Here is a 13,382-nt window from a genome sequence, read left to right on the forward strand (position 1 = left end):
GGGCCGTCCAGGTCATTAGGCAGATAATGCCCCCCCCCCCCCCTCCGCAGGCAACCCTTCTGCCCTTCGCTTATCACACCACCACCCCCACCACCCCCTCCCCTTCCCCCAACAATGGCTGATTATGGGAAGGGTCTGGCTGGGTTCCACCAGCAGTGCATGCTGGGAAGGAGTCAGTCGCTCTTGGCCGGCTTGTTATTTGGGAGAGTCACCATAGAGATTGTTTGTAGTGGGGCAGCGGAGTGTGGCTGGCGTGGGTTGGGGTAGTTTTAGGAGAGGGGTGTAATGGTGATAGAGCGCAAGATGTATGAGGGGAGACAGATCTGGTGTAATACCAGCTGTATTGCAGATTATCATAGATTTCTTTTAGGTATGTTTTTGCAATCGTATATCATGAGCTGTAAAAGTATGCTTTTGTTGCTTTTGTACTTCTTAGTTACAGAATAAAGCTTTTACTTTTTTCTTTTTTTTTTACAAACCATGACATTTGACCCGGCTGAAAAAGAACAGCGGTGATGGGATTCCTAAATATTAATTAATTTTCATCAATCACGCATTGATGGATAGTTGGAGAAGTTTCAAAATAACTTGAGCTCTTAAACTTGAGAAGGTGCCACAGTGGTACTAGGGCTTCTATGTGGAATATAAGCTCTTGCTTTGCAAAAATCCCCCTTTGGCATCGCGCGAATCAAGGGCGTAACATGTTTTAGGCATGAAAATGTGCACAATTAGCAGCCGTAGTCAAAAAGCATTCAGAATTGATACCAGTAATTATGATGCAGTGGAGTTGGGCGTCTCCAGCTGTCTTGAGTGTTTTTTTGGTGTACCCTGGGGCTACTGGCCTGGAGGGAGGTTTATTGTAAGCACCACGGGGTGCTGGCCCAAATGTGCTGGAGCGATTTAACGGTGCTTACCGGTGCCCGTGTGTCCCGCAGAGAGAGAGAGAGAGAGAGAGAGAGAGAGACAGAGAGAACGGCAGGGCCAGGAGAAGCAAAAAGGAGAGATGTAACTTGAGTATTCCACCTCTCCTGCTCCAGCTCCTTCACAGAATCTCAGCTTCCTGCAGACACCCACCTCCACCCGCCCAGTTCCTGATTTCGCCACGGTGACACACGATGGGGTGGAACGGGCCGTCTGAGAGTGAGATGACATCACTTATCTGGAATATAATGCAGGCCTTGTGCTGCTGATAACTTTGTTTTTTTTTTTCCCCTCTCTGTTTTTTTTCTGTTTTCTGAGCCATCTCACTTTTTTTGATAAGGAAGAAGATTCCTTTGTTTGTTTTGTGGCTGAGCCCGCTGTAGAGGTGAACACTGCCATAGCAGGACATTTCTCTTGAGTTCGTCAGGAGTCCTCCTCCCTGGATCTGCGTATTTTTACCATAAAGGGAAAAGCGAGTCGAGAAATCGTGTTTTATTATTACGAGCTGGCGAGAAAAACACACATCACCTGAGGTCTCTAGCACTCTAGTGTTTGTATGTTTCTCATGCCATTTCAGGGTTCGGTTATTTTCCTTTCAGGGTATTCCATCCTTCAACCGAGTAATGGATAACTTGGCAGTCGTGGACCGCCTGCGTGTGTGTTCTCTGGCATTGTAAATATGTAGTCCTAGTTAACGCACATGTGTTCTCTGCGAACGAGAGACTGGCCATGAGATTTAAATGTGGCGGTTTCCCATGATGGCTGATCCTGTGGCACTGGAGAACCTCACGGTGGAGAAGGCACACCTGTCTGTAGAGACATTAGTGTCACATTCAGTGTTTCCCCGTCACCTCGATCCAGCACCATTTAGCAATGTGGTTATAGACCGGACAGCGTTCTCTCAGCTCTCTCTCTCTCTGTGCCCGTGCGTGCGTTTGTGTGTAAAGCGCGCATGTGTGTGCTTGAACATGCACACGTGTGCATGCACGTCCATGTTATCCTGCCTGGGGGGAAAATCAATATGGCAAGATACCAACTTTCTTAGTCCCTTTGCACTTGAATAAGTTCTGTGGATCGCCCATGGTCTTCTCTGTACCTGTGTGTGTGTGTGTGTGTTTTTTTTTTTTTTTTGTTCTGTTCTGAAATGCTATGCCTTTGTTGTTTGCGATCGCCTTGATAAAAGTGAGCGATCTGAAGGGAGGGAAGAGAAAACCGAGCCCAGTTTCCCTGTAGAGAGCGGCGGCCGCCCCGCCGGTCTTTCGAACGAGGCGGCAACGAGCCGCGTTTGCTGGAACGCGCCCGATGCTAAATGGCGCCGCCGTTTGAAAAAGTGTTGGTATTTACAGAGTCATTAAAAACACAAAGGAAACCAGCTTCTCTTAAAAAAAAAGAAGTTTTACCGCAGCGGCCTGGTTTGAGATTCCTGTTTGTGGGTGGGGTGGGAGGGGGGGAGAAAAAAGAGTAAAATAAATAAATAATAATAATAAAAAAAAGAAAGAAAGAGGGAAAAACAGCTTCGCGAGGTCGCGGACGTGTCATCGTCAGCGCTCTCGTGCACTTACCTGTCGGGCCTGACGGGCGCTGTGTTTGCACAGGTGGGAGACGGTCCTGCAGAGTGAATGAGAGAGGTCACTCCGCCATTGTTCCCGGCCCTCCCACTGTCGGGGCCCGCTATGCACACACGCTAACCCCAGGCCGGGGCCTTCGACATGGCCAATTTGTCCTGTATGCGGCCTCCCCCCCCCCCGCCCCTAATGGGGGAAGTCTTTGTCGGAGCCCCCTTTTGTTCCACCACCCCCCCACCCCCGTTGAGGCGGGATTACGGGCCCTTTTAACAAGAGGGATTACAGGACGGTTCCCCTTCACCCAACACCACCCCTGTCAGCCCTCGGAAAAGGTGCACTTCGCTTTTTAAAACCTTGCTTTTTTACCGAGACCTGAATAGCTCGTTCTGCCCATTTGTTCCATTGATTCAGAGCGCAGGGGTTTTTTTTTTTGTGTGTTTTTTTTCTTCTCTTAAGTCCTGTGGCTTTCTCAGAACACAGACATTCCAGGCATCTACGCAGGACCCGTGTCTTAATGGAGGGGCCTCCGTCCCGCCTTTCATCCCCCCCCAGACCTCCAGACCGAGCAGCCACCTGACTGCGAGGGCCCGCTGCCTTCTGTCTGACTCCTGTCTGCAGGGCCGGAGAGCATGGGGAGATGTGTGTGTGTGTGTGTATGTGTATGCATTTGTGTGTCTGTGTGTATGCGTGTGTATGTGTGTATGTGTGTGTGTGTATGTGTGTGAAGTTTGTGTGTGTGTGTGTGTGTGTGTGTGTGTGTGTGTACGCATGTGTGTGTGTGTGTGTGTGTGTGTGTATGTGCAAAGTTTGTGTGTGTGTGTGTGTGTGTGTGTGTGTGGTAGCGTGCGTGTGTGTGCGCGTGCGCATGTGTGTGAGGTTTGTGTGTGTGTGTGCATCTGAGTGTGTATGTGTGTATGTGCATGTGTGTGTGTCAAGGAGGGGGAGCCACTTCTGCCGAATGGCGTTTAGGAGGTATGATAAAGTCAGATGACATCACGGGTAGCCAGAAGGAGAAACAGCGAGCTGCAGGCTTTTTAAAAAATTTGTTATTCCTCATTTTCTTAAAAGCGTGGTGCTACTGACACCCCAGTGTGTGGCATCTCACCCGCGGCCTCCGAACGCTCGTCGCCTCATTCTTGTCACAGACGCGAGAAAAAAAACGGCGCTCCCCCAAGAGCGCAGAAAGGTCGCGGGAAGCGCGGACGCAACGCGGCGTGTGAACATTCGCCGGCGAAACAAACGCCGGCGCGGAGCTGCGCCCCGACCGCTGGAGCGCAGAATCCTGTGCGGCGGGAGATGCTACCGGCTCGCTCACTCGCTCGCCCGCTCGCTCTGTTGACTTAGGCGGGAGCTGTTAACCCGGCAGGTGCCCGTTGCCCCCGGCAACGATCAGGCGGGCGCGAGCGCGGCTGTACCCAGAAACCCTCCTGGAGCCGCCTGGAGCGGTTTACGAGGGCAAGGCTCGGTTCTCCGCTGCTCTTCCCTGTGGTCTCGGCTGCTGGTGGTCTGCGCCGGCTTGGGGGGGGGGGGGTGGAGTGGGGGGGGGGGAGGTACAGGGGTCCGTCTCACACCGGGTGAGTCCAAGCCTGGAGGCTCCTGGCCCTCCCGACGGCGTGCCTAAAATACACACCCCGCATGGAAAGGACAACAAAGCCGGGGGAACAGGAGCCGCAGCGATTCAGCCCGAGCGTGTCGAGAGAGAACCCCGTGAACCTGTCATGTGACCTGCGTGCGATGAGCCAGCCTGTGAGCAACCTGGGGCGGCCTTGAGTTGCACTTGCTGTTGTTGTTGTTGATTCTGAAATGAGGCTGTGATATTTAGGGGAAGGGCAGCAGTCCTTGCTGACGCTGTCACTTCCATGTAACCGCCCCCCCCCACCCCCCTCCCATTTTAGGGTAGACCCTCTGCCCCCCCCCCAGCAGCTGCCAGGGTGAAGGTGCCAACAGTGAGGTAAAGGACAAGCTTGACATCACCTGGAGAAAATTTTAACGGGCACAGATTTAGAAAAAAAAACGTCAGTGCCTTTGTTCTGTGTCTTTTATAGTTCAACGTGGGCTGTTTCTATAAAGTGACGGGGGGGGGGGGTTAGGCTGTCTCCCCACCCCCCTAGGGGTATTTTGGTGTCATACAGACAGCTGCGGGCTCGAATGGGGGGGCTGAGGGAGAGCGGCACGCACAGCTAAGGATCGGGGAGGGGGGGGGGGCGGGGGGTGCAGGCATGCCGACGTGGGGCGCGATGACAGATACGGCCGCTCTGCTTAGCGTTTACAGCCGCGGCTGCTGCGCGTATCTCATCCCTGGCTCCTAAAATACCCCGGAGGGGGGCTGCTTTGGGGGGCGGTTAGAGAGGGGCGGGGCCGAGGGTAAACGAGGCCTGACCTCTCGCTAGCCAGCCAGCGCCTAAACCACGCTGCTCCCGGGGGATGTTGGGCCCGGCTGGGACGCCCCTGTCCCGGGCGCTCGGTTCGGGGGCCGTCTCCCCCCCCTTAACGAGGGCGGCGGTGTGGGGTTTCGCGGCCGAGAGCACGCGCGAAGTGCCGCCGCTATCGTTTCAGATTAACGAGCCCCGATAACGGGCGGGGTCACCGCTCAGCTGCTCCACTTCCGCCCGGATACAACAGCTGGACGCAGGGCTGGGGGGGCGGGGGGGGGGGGCACGGGGGGGGATGCACAAAGACAGGGGTACGCAGGGGGGGAGGTGAGGGGTGCAGGTGGTAGTGGTTGGGGGAGGGAGGGAGGGAGGGAGGGAGGGGGCACACTGCAGAAAAAAAAAGGCTGTGTGACAAGTGTTTTAGTCCTGTAATGAGACTCTCAGAAAATATTCGCTTGTTCTGAGTTGCATTTTGCTTTTTTGCGAAGTGTGAAATTGTCTTTGGAAAATTTTGAAATCAGTAAAACTGCCTCCCCTCAAAATTATTTGGTCATCAACTGTAGTGATGATGTTCCTTGGCCGACCAGGCCCTTTGCGATTACTGAGCTCACCAGTGCTCTCTTTCTTCTTAATGTTACAAACAGTTAGCCTAAGGTTTGGCCTTTGTCTCAACTTTTTTTTTTCATATTTCTCAGCCTCATAATGGCTTCTTTGATGTTCATTAGTACAGGCTCCAAAGAACAGGCTCCAAAGGCAATGAAAAGCCTAGAATCAAGTCTAGATACTGAAAGCTCTCTTATGCTTGCGCTAAAGAAATTAAACACGCCTGACTAATCAGAAGCACCTGTAAAGCCATTTTGTCCCAAGTATTATGGCGCCATGAAATGGGGGACAAATCTAAAATGGTTGAGTGCACAGCCAATCAAGAAGAAGAAGAAAAAAAAACGGCTTTGTTCCAAACATTATGGAGAGCGTTGTAATTCTACTAATTAGCAGCTCAAGGAGATGTGTAGCTGTTGAATGAGGTGCGCTTTGTTAGGGTTGGAGTGAAAACCTAGCGGACAATAGATCTCCTGGAACAGGGTTGGGCAGCCCTGCCGTAGACAAATGTAAATCTCTGTGTTTTGCCTGCCGTGGAAAGAAAGCTAATCCTACTTCTATACCTGGATACCTGAGTCCTCCCTCTGACTCCTATTCAGCTTTAGTCCTACAGCTCAGCCTTATTCCAGGAAGTGTGTGCCCTAACCTCGCACCTGGAGCAGAACCATTCAGCCACATCACCACCAAAGAAGAAAACAATCGGAGGGAGTGGGGCTGGGGTTTAGAGCAGGGCTACTCAGCTCCAGGTCCTGCGGGCCACAGCGTCTGCCACAGCACTACCAGACATGATTTCAGTATCCGAGTTCACTTACTGAAACAAGCAGGTAGAATAATAAGTGAAATCTGGTGGTGTAGTGCACGGTTGGAGCAAATACCTGCGGATGCTGTAGCCCTTCAGGATTTGGTGTTGAGTAGCGTTGGATTGGGAGTTGAGTAGCGCTGTATTGGGAGTCGAGTATTGCTGGACTGAGAGTTGAGTAGCGCTGGATTGGGAGTTGAGTAGCGCTGGATTGGGATTTGAGTAGCGCTGGATTGGGAGTTGAGTAGTGGTGGACTGGGAGTTGAGTAGCACTGGATTTGAAGTTGAGTAGCGCTGTATTGGGAGTTCAGTAGCGCTGGATTTGGAGTTGAGTAGTGCTGTATTGGGAGTTCAGTAGCGCTGGATTTGGAGTTGAGTAGTGCTGGACTGAGAGTTGAGTAGCGCTGGATTGGGAGTTGAGTAGCGTTGGATTGGGAGTTGAGTAGCGCTGTATTGGGAGTCGAGTATTGCTGGACTGAGAGTTGAGTAGCGCTGGATTGGGAGTTGAGTAGCGCTGGATTGGGATTTGAGTAGCGCTGGATTGGGAGTTGAGTAGTGGTGGACTGGGAGTTGAGTAGCACTGGATTTGAAGTTGAGTAGCGCTGTATTGGGAGTTCAGTAGCGCTGGATTTGGAGTTGAGTAGTGCTGGACTGAGAGTTGAGTAGCGCTGCATTGGGAGTTGAGTAGTGCTGGACTGAGAGTTGAGTAGCGCTGGACTGAGAGTTGAGTAGCGCTGGATTTGGAGTTGAGTAGTGCTGGACTGAGAGTTGAGTAGCGCTGGATTTGGAGTTGAGTAGTGCTGGATTGGGAGTTGAGTAGCACTGGATTGGGAGTTGAGTAGCGCTGGATTGGGAGTTAAGTAGTGCTGGACTGAGAGTTGAGTAGCGCTGGATTTGGAGTTGAGTAGCGCTGGATTGGGAGTTGAGTAGTGCTGGATTGGGAGTTGAGTAGCACTGGATTGGGATTTGAGTAGTGCTGGACTGAGAGTTGAGTAGCGCTGGATTTGGAGTTGAGTAGCGCTGGATTTGGAGTTGAGTAGCGCTGGATTTGGAGTTGAGTAGCGCTGGATTGGGAGTTGAGTAGCGCTGGATTGGGAGTTGAGTAGTGCTGGATTGGGAGTTGAGTAGCGCTGGACTGAGAGTTGAGTAGCGCTGGATTTGGAGTTGAGTAGTGCTGGATTGGGAGTTGAGTAGTGCTGGATTGGGAGTTGAGTAGCACTGGATTGGGAGTTGAGTAGTGCTGGATTGGGAGTTGAGTAGCGCTGTATTGGGAGTTGAGTAGTGCTGGACTGAGAGTTGAGTAGCGCTGGTTTTGGAGTTGAGTAGCGCTGGATTGAATGGGGCTGAGGGGCGGGAGGGCATAGCAGGCGCAGTGAAAGAGAAGCGGGAATGGTGGGAAGAGCTTCAGTCAGAGCACGGGCTGAGTCACAGAGACCTGAGGAGAGATTGATGGTGGCAGTTCACCCGCGGAGAGGCGGAGGGTTGACGGAAGAGAGGCGTGGCTAAGAGCAGAGGTAAACACGGAGGGGTTAGGATAACATCGGGGGCAGTGTTCACTAGCCTCCCCCCCCCCCTCGCTCGTGCCCCCCCCCCCCACACACACACACACACACACCACGCCGCAGATTTAAAGTCAGCAGCGCATCAAACGGGACGCAGATCCTTCGGCTCGATCTCCCGCCGAGGAGAGACCGAGGGGCACGGGGGGGGGGCACGGGGGGGGCCCGGTTCCGCCCCTCCGCACGGGAGGCGCGGGAGTGTTTGGTCTAGCGCTCCTGCCAGCGGGTGCAAGCACAATGTTACCGCGGTTACCTAAAGTCTGTGCGCCCCCCCAACCCACAACCTCAGGATACCGCAGATAACAGATAAGGAGAGCCAGGCCTATGAGCGAAGAGATAGCGGCGGGAGATCTGATTGGAGATGCACGGCTATTTGGCAGGAAGTGCAACGGGATAAGTCTGGCTGTCCCCCGATTGGCTGATAGTGCCGTGGCATTCACAGCGCGCGCTGTATGCCATTCCGATCTCATCGGGAGAAAAAGTGGCGCCCTGCTTTCTCCATCAGACCTCACCATTCATCCCGTGGCTTTTACTGGGGAGATTTTCCCTTTGGCACTTGAGCGTAACGTGTGTGTTGAACACACGTAGGCCCGCTCTCAGGGGTGTGCAGAAGAGGGAAACTGGGAATCTCTGTGTATCAGTTCTCTCTCTCTTTCTGTCTCTCTCTCTCTCTCTCTCTCACTCTCTCACTCTCTCTCTCTGTTTCTCTCTCTCTCTCTCCCTCTCTCTCTCCTCTCCCACTACACCCTGCCTCGTCCCTCCCCAGTGCCATTTTAAATTTTTAATGATTTGCTCTGTGGAGTTGCGTTTGAAGCTCTCTCTGTGTGACACCCGCGTTCTTCTCCTGGCTCTTTTTGTGGCCGCCAGGGCTTCAAAAGCGCTTGCAGGGCTGTGGTCGCAGAGGCCTGCGTTCCATAAATCATCCTCCCGCGAAATCTGGACAGCCCGTGATCAAGATGTCCCAAAACAAAGTGGCGGGGCTGGGAATTTAGAATGCGCTGTTGTAACGGAGATTCGTCGAGAATGATTTTCGTTGAGAAGGGCTTTTCGGCCTGGACTGTTGAAATGAACAGTTTGCGTGATTGAGCATGGACCTCTCCTTCCTGCCATGTTCACTTTTATGCACACTGTCTTGTGTTTAGTCTTGCAATTAGACTTAAAATCTTAATTTTTTTTCTCTCAAGTAGTAAATATTAGCTTAAATTACTTTTTTGACTTGACAAGTGAAATCATCTTATCCCATTGGCAAATCTTTAAATGAGTTTGCCTCACCTCACTGGCAATCTTTTGTTTTATTTTAACAACAACAAAAAAGGGATAAAAAATAGGATTTTAAGTCTAAGCATAAAACTTCATTAAGATTGATTTAAGACTAAGATTTAAGATTTAAGTTAAGATTTTTTGGTTTTTGCAGTGCAGGCATCTCCACGAGATCACCCTCAGGGTCCATGAGCGATGAGTGATTTAGACTAAACGTGCCTACAGTGCACCTTTACGGTTCGTCGCAAGGCTCGACTGCAGCGAGTCTCCCATGAGGCCTAGCTGCGAGCGGTGGCGGTTCTTTGCGTGCGGAGGCCCATCTGTGCCCGTAGCGTGACTGTGACGCCGCCGCCGCCGCCGCCACCGCTACTGCTAGCTAGCTAGCTCACCACAGCCGGAACAGAGCCCTCCGTGCCTCTCTGAACCGAGATAAAAAAGACAACTGGGACGGATTGTGTGCAAACAAACAAAGGGGACCAAACCGTCCACGGACGAGAAGAGAAGAGAGGAAGGAAGAGAGGAGAAAGGGAGAAACCGGTCTGAGATTAATTTAGCGACGTGCGGTGCGTGTGTAATGCGTGTGTTCGCCTGCCAGTGTCGGCGTGCGTGTGTTCCTCCTCCTCGTCTCTGTCGTCCCTGTTGTTTGTGGAGGGAGAAACCCTGCTGTGTCTGTAAGTTCAGGAAACAAGTGAAGTAGCGGATGGGTTTGTTTGTGTGTTGGGGCGGTGGGGGGGGAGGGGGGTTAGGGTGTTGGATGGTGAGGGGTTGGGGGGGTTTGTTTTATTTGACTTCAATAGGGAACAGTGGTATGGTGTTTATTTTCTTCCCAGAGATGAAGCAAGGGGGTGTTACAGGGGGGCAGTGCGGGGTGAGGGGGTGGGGGGGCGGGGTGGGTTTTGGAGGTCGCCTCTGTGAAGTGATCAGGCTGGTACCAGACCAGCTGTAATCTTTCGTAGGGGCAAAATCCACCCCCCCCCAGCCTCCCTGTTTGCACGTTCCAGAAGTGCTCTTATCTCTGTCCCTGGGCTGGTCCAAGGCCTACCCTGGTCAGGAGAGAACATACCAGCACACATACAGCGCCCCCCTCAGGGCAGCCACCAGCATTGCCTTATCTATCACTTCCCTTCCCTGGTACAGGGGTCCTAGAGGACACCCCCTACCCCCCTCCCTGTACCTATTCAGCCCTCCTGTACCCCTGCAGATTGGCCCAGAACTTTTCAGGGCCTTGGTGCAACTGGGGGGGGTCCCATCGGATTCACCACCCCCTCTCCCCACCACCGGGCTCGGGTGCCATCGGGACGTTTCCCTGTCGACGCTGCCCCCCAAATCTCCCCGATACCCTGCGCAAAACTCCCCGGCCCGCTACAGAGCAGTGCGCCGAGGTGACGTGCGTGACAAAGGCACACTGTAAGGCCCCCCCCCCCCCCCCCGTGTCGCTCTTTTAGGGAGGGGCGCCACGTGCAAAGGCGCGGGCCGGAGGACTGGGGATAAGGGAGCTATTTACATCAGCGCCTCCATCACATGGGGGCCTCTGCGGACGCCAGGTTGTTTCAATAAGGCTGCCCTGAGAGAGAGAGAGAGAGAGAGAGAGAGAGAGTGTGTGAGGGAGGGAGGGAGAGGGGGAAAAAGGCAGAATTGATCTGGCCATTTCGAGGTCTGCCGTATTTGAGCCTCGCTAGGACATGGAAAGTGGGATACTGGACCATTGTGTCCCCCCTCCTTAGCGCTGCTGCTTTTATAAGCAAGATTCGGAAGGGGTGGGGCTCGGGGGGGGGGGGGGGGGGGTGCAGGGGATTTGTTCGCCCTCACACCCGCAAAATCCCTCTGTTCCTCAACTTCAAATAGAAACCGCATTTCCCCCCCAGTCAAACTGGCCCAACGCTTGTTGAGAAGGATGCGCTTAAGAATGGCTGATCTTCATTTGGAAACTTACAAATCAAATCTTTGCAAAAAAAAAATTTTTTTTAACTTTTCATTTTTAACTGGGCAATGACAGTCCCAGTCTTGATCTTGAATTTGCATGACAGCCGCCTGTGCAGGGGACAGGGGACGGGATGACAGCAATCCAGAGGAGCTGCCTTTCACAGTCTGTCAGAAGACCAGCACTTCACCACAGAAGGTCATAGTGACAGAATGAAAACAATACACGCATTGAAACGCTGTAAAACAATCAAAACCTCCTTTCTTCGTATTTCCTGAACGAGTAACAATCGCGGTGAATTCGTCAACATTTTATTCCGAAAATCCGGTGTTTTTTTCCTTGCAAAAACCATGTGTAGATAATCCCAAAGGATGTCCAAAGTCCTGATGCAAACTACAATCTGTTGGATGTTTATCCTGGCTAGTTTGTGATGGTATGTGAAGTTAACAAAAATTCCAAATTACTGAGGCAGGTATGTTCCTGTGGTAAAGCGAAATCCACCCAGATTCTTTTGTGGCTACGTGCTTCTCACTCCCATGTTCACGGAAAAGAGGAATTTTTCCTCCATTCTTGCTGCAGTGGAGAGTACTCTTTTTTTTTTTTGGGGTGGGGGGGGAGGAGTAATAAAAGAAAATAACTTCTCAGTCTAACCTTCTGGAATGTACCGTAATTTAATTCCAGCACCAAAAACAAGCCTCACTTTTTCCCCCACTTTTCTTTTGCCACTTTCCTGGATAGTAACCAGCAACTCCAGGTGAAAACACTTCAATCCTGCAGAGAGACCGGAGGAGGGAATGGGGGGGGGGGGGGGGGGGGGGGGGGGGGGGGGGGGAGAGGGGAGAGGGGGGGGCACAAGGGGGGGTGGGGGGGGGGACTGGGGAGGTCAATGTGTGGAGTTTCATTTCTCAATTTCCATAATCTTGGCGGTTCTCACAGCAGTTGCTTGGTACGGCAACAGGATGTGACAGTACCAGTCATGAATGAGACCTACCTTCCAACACACACACACACACACACACACACACACACGTGTGCGCACACACACACACACACACACTCCCCAGTGCCGTGGCAGCTGGGGCAGGCTGGGGGAAGTGGAGAAGGGGGCCCTCGCAGGAGGGACCATGTGCTGGGGAGAGGGGATGAAAAGAACCTTATGCACGCACACCGGGTTTGGGAGGGGGGGGGGGGGCAGGGGGGGCAGGGGGGGGGTGGCTTGGGTTATGGCTCCAAAAATACTACAGCGAAAGAGAAGCCCACCTCACTGCCTCTGCCATTCCTCTGGCAAAGAAACTGTGGCCAAAGGTCCCAGAAAAAAAAGCCCAGAGTCCTCCAGGTTTGGGAGTATCGGACCTGGAGCCTCCTCTCCTTCACTTCCGCTCATCTGCGAAGTTTATCTCTCCCGTCTCTGCTCGTGTGCGCGGCACAGAACCGCCCCCCACCCCCAACCCCCCCCCCCCCCCACCCCACCCCAGAGGCGCTCGCTGGGTGGAGTGTCGCCCCTTTTTGCCCTCCGGTTGGGGTTTGGCGCCGGGTCTGGAGGTCTCTGCAGGAGAGCCGGGCGTCGCTAAGACAACCAGCCCCACAGCCTCACCCTCAGACAGAGGGGAGCCTCCACCGGTGGAGGGCTGCGGCAGCAGTGCATGCTGGGGGATAAGCAGCCGCGTCGCTGATTCCGTTTAGTTTTCCACGGGCAGTTCGGCTGCCAGAGCTCATTAGCTCCAGCATAACCAGTTTTTTATTTATTTTTTTATTACCAGGATGAATTAAATGTTTTATTCCACCTGAATTAAAAGGTTTTTTATTTGTGCCTGCGTTGCAACATAAAGTCTCGGCAGAGTAAACAGCTTTGCGTAATTTACAGGCAGAGCGTGAATGGGGGCGACTCACGCCATGTTTAGATATTCGGAGTTAAGCGCGTCATCGCCAAGCGCCGCCAGGACCCGAAAAAATAAACCTGAACAGGCTCCTGGGGCTCTGAGAGGAACAGACCGCTGTTGAAGGAAGTGTGGTCTCACCATCCTTCAGAGCGCGCTCACTGTCACTCCACCGAAGGGTGCACAGGGATTTTAACTGCTGAAACACAAACGTATACATAGCCATGAAGCTTCACCTCTGCTCGTATTATTTTCTTCACGGTGTATCGATGTCACGTTCGGGTCGAGATGTGTTGACGCTTTATGAATTTAGCTGCGCAATTTTCTACTGCATGATAGTTAAATATGATGTAAAAGAAGGACAAATCGTGGTATTACTGCTGACCTGCACACCCTACGTTTGAGAAAATTTGATATCTTCCTCTATGAAGATAGCATATGTTTCACCATACTAAAAATGAATGTTTAAAAAAAAAAAAAAAAAAAAAAAAAAAAACGTCACCATGAC

General features: G+C 52.5%; 1 protein-coding gene across 1 annotated transcript in view; it reads left to right on the top strand.

Moving 5' to 3' along the window:
• The window catches only part of fgfrl1b (fibroblast growth factor receptor like 1b), a 35,540-nt gene that overhangs the window by 5,529 nt on the left and 16,629 nt on the right, over nt 1-13,382 (top strand). The gene's annotated exons all lie outside the window — the stretch shown is intronic.

This window comes from Anguilla anguilla, chromosome 3 (genome assembly GCF_013347855.1).
Source record: "Anguilla anguilla isolate fAngAng1 chromosome 3, fAngAng1.pri, whole genome shotgun sequence".
NCBI classification, from domain to species: domain Eukaryota; kingdom Metazoa; phylum Chordata; class Actinopteri; order Anguilliformes; family Anguillidae; genus Anguilla; species Anguilla anguilla.